Genomic DNA, 5,888 nt, shown 5'->3' with positions numbered 1-5,888 from the left:
GGAAACAAATGAAAATGAAAACACAACTGTTCAAAACCTTAGGGATGCATCAAAGGCAGGCCTAAGAGGGAAGTATATAGCAATACAAGCCTTTCTCAACAAACAAGAAAGGTCTCAAATAGACAACCTGACCTTACACCTAAAGGAGCTGGAGAAGGAGAAAGAACAGCAAATAAAGCCCAAACCCAGCAGGAGGAGAGAAATAATTAAGATTACAGCAGAAATCAATGAAATAAAAACCAAAGGAATAGTAGAACAATTCAATGAAACAAGGAGCTGGATTTTTGAAAGAATTAAGATTGATAAACCCCTGGTGAGACTTATCAAAAAGAAAAGAAAAGGACTCAAAGAAATAAAATCATGAATGAAAGAGGAGAGATCAGAATCAACACTGAAGAAATACAAACAATTATAAGAACATATTATGAACANGGCAATCTGGAAGAAATGGATGCTTTCCTAGAGATGTATAAACTACCAAAACTGAAACAGGAAGAAATAGAAAACCTGAACGGACCCATAACCAGCAAGGAAATTGAAGCAGTAACCAAAAATCTCCCAACAAAAAAGAGCCCAGGGTCAAATGGCTTCCCAGGGGAATTCTACCAAACATTTAAAGAATTAATACCTATTCCTCTGAAGCTGTTTCAAAAAATAGNAACTATATGCTAACAAATTAGGTAACCTGGAAGAAATGGATGCATTCCTAGAGATGTATAAACTACCAAAACCGAAACAGGAAGAAATAGAAAACCTGAACAGACCAGCAAGGAAATTGAAGCAGTAACCAAAAATCTCCCAACAAAAAAGAGCCCAGGGTCAAATGGCTTCCCGGGGGAATTCTACCAAACATTTAAAGAATTAATACCTATTCCTCTGAAGCTGTTTCAAAAAATAGAAATGGAGGGGCGCCTGGGTGGCACAGCGGTTCAGCGTCTGCCTTCAGCTCAGGGCGTGATCCCGGCGTTATGGGATCGAGCCCCACATCAGGCTCCTCCACTATGAGCCTGCTTCTTCCTCTCCCACTCCCCCTGCTTGTGTTCCGTCTCTCGCTGGTTGTCTCTATCTCTGTTAAATAAATAAATAAAATCTTTAAAAAAAAAATAGAAATGGAAGGAAATCCCAAAAGCAGACAAAGACCCCACCAAAAAGGAGAATTACACACCAATATCCCTGATGAACATGGATGCAAAAATTGTCACCAAAATACTAGCTAATAGGATCCAACAGTACATTAAAAGGATTATTCACCACGGCCAACTGGGATTTATTCCTGGGCTGCAAGGATGGTTTAACATCCACAAATCAATCCATGTGAAACACTACATAAATAAAAGAAAGGACAAGGACCATATGATCCTCTCAACAGATGCAGAAAAAGCATTTGACAAAGTATAGCATCCTTTCTTGATTAAAACACTTCACACTGTAGGGATAGAGGGAACATACCTCAATATCATAAAAGCCATCTATGAAAAGCCCACAGCGACTATCATTCTCAATGGGGAAACACTGAGAGCCTTTCCCCTAGGGTCAGGAACACGGCTGGGATGTCCACTCTCACCACTGCCGTTCAACAAAGTCCTAGAAGTCCTTAGGCTCAGCAATCAGACAACAAAAATAAATAAATGGCATCAGAATTGGCAAAGAAGTCAAACTCTCAGTCTTTGCCGATAACATGATACTCTATGTGGAAACCCCAAAAGACTCCACTGCAAAATTGATAGAACTCATGCAGGAATTCAGCAAAGTGGAAGGATATAGAATCAATGCACAGAAATCAGTTGCATTCCTATACACTAACAACGAGACAGAAGAAAGAGAAATTAAGAAGTTGATCCCATTTACAAGTGCACCCAAAAGATACCTAGGAATAAAGATACCTAGGAAAGGTAGGTAAAGGATCTGTACTCAGAAAACTATAGAACACTCTTGAAAGAAACCGAGGAAGCACAAAGAAATGAAAAAAAAAATAACCAGTCCAGGCTCATGGATTGGAAGAAGAAATATTGTTAAAATGTCTATGCTACCTAGAGCAATCTACACATTCAATGCAATCCCTATCAAACTACCATCACCTTTTTTCACAGAGCTGGAACAAATAATCCTAAAATTTGTATGGAACTACAAAAGACCCTGAATAGCCAAAGGAATGTTGAAAAAGAAAACCAAAACTGGTGGCATCACGATTCCAGACTTCAAGCTCTATTGCAAAGCTGTAATCATCAAGACGGTATGGTCCTGGCACAAAAACAGACACACAGATCCATGGAACAGAATAGAGAACCCAGACATGGACCCTCTCAAATCTATGGTCAACTAATCTTCGACAAAGCAGGAAAGAATAGCCAATGGAAAGAAGACAGTCTCTTCAACAAAGGGTGCTGGGAAAACTGGACAGCCACACACAGAAGAATGAAACTGGACCATTTCCTTCTACCATACAGAAAAATAGACTCAAAATGGATGAAAGACCTAAATGTGAGATAGGAATCCATCCAAATCCTAGAGAAGAACACAGGCAGCAATGTCTGTGACCTTAGCCGCAACAACTTCTTGCTAGACACGTCTCCAAAGGCAAGGAAAATGAAGCAAAAATGAACTATTGGGGCTTCATCAAGATAAAAAGATTTTGCATAGCAAAGGAAACAGTCGACAAAACCAAAAGACGACTGACAGAATGGGAGAAGATATTTGCAAATGACACATCAGATAAAGGACTAGTATCCAAAATCTATAAGGAACTTATCAAATGCAACACCCAAAGAACAAATAATCCAATCAAGAAATGGGCAGAAGACATGAAGAGACATTTCTCCAAAGAAGACATCCAAAGGGCCAACAGACCCATGAAAAAAGGGTCAACATTGCTCGGCATCAGGGAAATACAAATCAAAACCACAATGAGATATCACCTTACACTGGTCAGAATGGCTAGTCAGGAAACAACAGATGTTGGCGAGGATGCGGACAAAGGGGAACCCTCTTACACTGTTAATGGGAATGAAAGCTGAGGCAGCCAGTCCGGAAAGCAGTATGGAGGTTCCTCAGAAAGTTGAAAATAGAGCTACCCTATGACCCAGAGATTGCACTACTGGATATTTACCCTAAAGATACAGATGTAGTGATCTGAAGGGGCACCTGTACCCCAATGTTTATAGCAGCAATGTCCACAATAGACAAACTATGGAAAGAGCCCAGATGTCCATCGACAGATGAATGGATAAAGAAGATNTAGCAGCAATGTCCACAATAGACAAACTATGGAAAGAGCCCAGATGTCCATCAACAGATGAATGGATAAAGAAGATGTATATATGCACAATGGAAAACTACTCAGCCATCAAAAAAATGAAATCCTGTCATTTGCAATGATGAAGTGGATGGAACCAGAGGGTGTTACAGGAAGCGAAATAAGCCAATCAGAGAAAGACAATTATTATATGATCTCACTGATGTGTGCAATTTAAGAAACAAAACAGAGGCTCATTGGGGAAGAGAGGAACAAATGCGATGAAACCAGAGAGGGAGACAAACCATAAGAGTCTCTTAAGCATTGGAAACAAACGGAGTGTTGCTGGAGTGTGGGGGGATGGGGTAACTGGGTGATGGACATTAGGAGGGCATGTGACGTAATGAGCACTGTGTATTATATAAGACTGATAAATCACTGACATCTACCTCTGAAAGCAATAATAAATAAATAAATAAAAGCAATAATTCAAATGTTAATTGAATTTAAATAAACATAAATTAATTTAACTTAAAAAATATAGCTCATGAGAATACTGGAAAATCAGAATGAATGAAATAATTTTCTTAGAAACTATAGGGAATCCAAATGGATTCAGAAAGAAGTATTAAATCTGAAATAACTAAACAATGGAAGAAATGGAGTTTTCAGAGAACTTGCCCCAAATATGCATGGTCCAAATTATTCGCCTGTAACTTTTTTATTTTTATGCTTTTTGAATACTTCTATACACAGAAAATGTTGGAAATATTTTTGTATGATCTTCAAGGTGATATTATAATGACAAAAAAAGAGAATCTTCAAGATTTAGCACCTGAAAACGAGCCCACATGCTATTCTTCTTATGAAAATAGGTCTAAACATCTGAGGGGAAAAAAAGTAGCAAAATAAGTCTGATAGCATGTAATAATCAAACTGAGTTTATCTAAGGATTGGATCAATGTAAAGAAATGTATGAGTATAATGCACCAAATGGTAAAAATTCAATGATCATACTAACATATACTGAAAATGCAATTGATAAAACTCAACATCAACTACTGATTAAAAAGAATTTTTGTAAACTAGAGATCCATTATATTTAAAATGACTCACAAGATCCTGCAGAAGAGCAGCATTCCCATCAGGGTGAGGAGGACGACAAGGGTCCATGTTATTCCCACCATTATATCAGCCTGTTCTGATAAGCGCCACTACAGTGAGACAAACAAGAACAATATCGTCATCAGCTAGGTATTACTTTTGAAAAGTAAAAGAAAGGATTTAAAGTATGTGTACCTAATAGGAAATATGGGATTTCTTCCCAGGAAAATGCAAGGGTATAATCACATATCAAATTGAAAGGGGGACTGGTAACTGACAACGAATGTGCAACACAAAAGATTTGAGAAAAATGAACACTTTGGCACAAAAAAGGGCAAAGGATCAAATAAGCAATTTACAAAAAAGAAATATAAATGGCTGTTTCATATGTAAAATGTTCAGCTGTACATGAAACAAAGAATTGCTAATCAAAGCAGTATTTATACACTGCTGTTCTCTTTGTTCTGCCATAAGAGTTTCAAGGACCTAATATCTGGTGCAGGATACTGGAAAATGAACATGCCTATGCTACCGAAAATATGTACATTGATATAATACTTTTGAAAGGAAATTAACATGTATCAATACCTCACAGTTTTGCATAACTTTGAACCCCAGAATTTAAATTTTAAGAATTTATACCAAAGGTATTATTACAAATGAGCAGAAAAATGTTAACTTCCAGAATATTTATCACAGTATTTTCTACTATAGTAAAAAAAGAAAGTAAATTAGATTTAAAAGCATGTGATATACCCACAAAATGAACATAATATTAGACAATCATTAAAATTATATCATAGAGGAATATTTAATGATATGGAAATACATTCAAAATATACCGTGAACTTCAAGGGAGTAGGTGACAAAGTTTCATAATAGTATAATCCCAGTTTTTTATTGAGATATAATCAACATATAACTGTGTGTAAATTTAAGGTGTAAAATGTGATTTGATACCTTGCTATACTGCAATATGATTACCACCATAGCATTAGCTAAAAACTCTATCACGATAGATAATTATCATTTCTTTTTTGTGGTGAAAACAAGTAAGATCTAGTCTCTTAGCAACTTTGAAGCTTACAATATACTATTGTTGACTATAATCACTACGCTGTGCATTAGATCTGCAGAACTTAGTTATGTTCCACTTGCAAGTTTGTACCCTCAAACGACATCTCCCCATTCCCTCAATTCTCCTATCCCCCAACTCCTGGGAGCTACGGTTCTATTTGCAGTTATTTTGTAAGAAGAAATCTATCTGTATTTACACACACACACACAGACACACACAAAGACCCAAGGCTAAGAAAAACATGTTCCAAATATTTAGAAAACAATGGTCACTGATGGCGGTGGAACTACAGGTGATTTCTACCTCTCTCTTTTGCCTTCTCTGTTACTTTCTATAAAGAACTTGCATTGTTTTTTCCTGTACTTTTAAAAAATGATACAACAAACATCAGGAAATCATAATTCAAAAGGGAAGATATTTTCTTTTCAAAGAAGGGCTTAACGGTAATTCAGCATTTTACTGTCTTCAATTCTG

The 5,888-nt window shown here is 36.8% G+C and overlaps 1 long non-coding RNA gene across 1 annotated transcript in view; it reads right to left on the bottom strand.

The window, feature by feature from the left end:
- Positions 1 to 4,223: 4,223 nt before the first annotated feature.
- Positions 4,224 to 5,888, bottom strand: part of LOC105235145 — a 26,835-nt gene continuing 25,170 nt past the window's right edge. The window contains exon 6 of the long non-coding RNA XR_004622399.1: positions 4,224 to 4,446. This is a non-coding gene — a long non-coding RNA (uncharacterized LOC105235145). The remainder of the gene's footprint in view (positions 4,447 to 5,888) is intronic.

This window comes from Ailuropoda melanoleuca, chromosome X (assembly GCF_002007445.2).
Source record: "Ailuropoda melanoleuca isolate Jingjing chromosome X, ASM200744v2, whole genome shotgun sequence".
Lineage (NCBI taxonomy): Eukaryota > Metazoa > Chordata > Mammalia > Carnivora > Ursidae > Ailuropoda > Ailuropoda melanoleuca.
Note: the sequence above shows the minus strand (reverse complement) of the source record. Positions and strands in the feature narration are given on the sequence as shown.